Raw genomic sequence first — 1,947 nt, forward strand, 5'->3', positions numbered from 1 at the left:
TCTGGGTATTCTCATAGTATATATGTTTCACCTATCTTATCCAATCTCGGGTGATGCCGCATATTCTGTAAATATGTCATTCACCTATCTCATTCGATCCCAGGCGGCGCTGGTTATTTTGCTACTATATGTTTTCCACCTATCTCATTCATTACTGGGCGCAATCCCGGGACTGACTTCATGTCCGCCACCCCACTGTTGAAAATATACATTAAATAAAGTAATGATTTAATCGTAAACTGTTTTGGCTATTTCCGGGACTAACTTTATATCCACAACCCACTGCTAAAAATATACATGAAATAATGTAATGTCTAAATAGTAAACTGTTTCACCCATTTCCGGGACCGACTTTATATCCCAAACCCACTGCTAAAAATATACATGAAATAATGTAATGTCTAAATAGTAAACTGTTTCAGCCATTTCTGGAACTGACTTAAAATCCCCACCCCACTGTTGAAAATATACATGAAATAAAGTAATGTATAAATCGTAAACCTTTTCAGCCATTTCCGGGACCGACTTCTTATCTCCCATCCTACTGTTAAAGATATACATTAAATAAAGTAATGTCCAAAACGTAAATGGTTGCAGCCATTTCCAGAAATGACTTCATATTTCCCATCCCAATGTTAAAAATATACATTAAATAAAGTAATGTGTAATGCGTAAACGGTTTCACCCATTTTCGGGACTGATTTAATATCCCCCACCCCTGTTAAAAATATGCATGAAATAAAGTAATGTTTAAATCATAAACGGTTTGAGTAATTTCCGGGACGGACTTCATATCCGGTAATCCACTGCTTAAAATATACTTGAAATAAAGTAATGTTTAAATCATAAACTGTTTCAGCAGTTTTTCGAAATACATAAGAACATTAACACGGTTAGGGATTAGGCAACCATTGCTTCAACATGAATTTCTGAGTGTAGTATCAGTTTCAGCATTCCAGTGACTTAAATCCCCCCCTTTTTTTGGTCTTGGTTAATGGAGGAGAAATCCTTCATTACTGATACAATTTTTATTTTTGTTATTGACCAGAGTGCCCCTTTTGGGGAGCTGGTTTTCCCCCAAATTTTTAAGCGACCTCATGTCCAATTCCGCCCTCGTGGGGAGGCAAGTAAACAAAAAGAATAATCAGAACGGACATTTTATAATTAATCAGAAGTGACATTTCCAGGGCATTTTGTAATTAAATCAGAAATAACTTTTTCCAGTTACTTTTTTAATATTAAAACTTTGTTACATTAAACATAGTACCTATTCACAATGCCTCCCCACGGGACAGATTTAGACACCAGAGTCGTTTTTTAACGTGGAGGAAAAATTGTCTTAGTCGTAAAGGATTTCTCTCCCACTGAGAGTGAAGAAATTGAAATGTAGCACATGAAGAACAGATACTACACTTTGATCTTAGCCAAAAGGCCAAGAAAGACAAATCATTTTTATTAGCTTTGCCTCAACAGCGACACCAACTTTTTTTTTCCTGTTCAAGTTTTTTTTTTTTTTTGATTTGGAATATTCCACTTTTTAGGGATGCACAGCATGATAACGGACGGAGCGATAAGCAATATAATGCTAGTCGAGTCTCTATCGATTATTATATTGTACCCAATATATAGTAGTGTTTTCAAAAGAAAAAATGACAGAATCGAAATCAAAACATACTCATCTTCAACCTTATCCGTTACTGTCTGACCTAACTCCATACGCATACCAAAACTAAAAAAACAACGCTTTTAAAAATATAAATGTATATTTGCGCATGCGTAGAAGAACACTTTAAGTCGACGTTCCCCTGCCGAGTGCCGATTTTTTTTTCAACTTTGGCCCTTTATCAGCTATTTTTATTGGCTAAAAACCAACTAGAATTTGTTCCACGAATCCAAATCCCTTATATATCAAGTTTCAAGTGTGTAGATAAAAACTGACAGAGGAGT

At 35.4% G+C, this 1,947-nt stretch overlaps 1 pseudogene; it reads right to left on the bottom strand.

Annotated features, from left to right (window-relative positions):
* Positions 1-1,329: 1,329 nt before the first annotated feature.
* LOC145297988 (U2 spliceosomal RNA) lies at positions 1,330-1,445 on the bottom strand (annotated as a pseudogene).
* Between the last annotated feature and the right edge of the window lie 502 nt (positions 1,446-1,947).

This window comes from Euprymna scolopes, chromosome 18 (assembly GCF_053919585.1).
Source record: "Euprymna scolopes isolate OS-2025 chromosome 18, ASM5391958v1, whole genome shotgun sequence".
NCBI lineage: Eukaryota > Metazoa > Mollusca > Cephalopoda > Sepiida > Sepiolidae > Euprymna > Euprymna scolopes.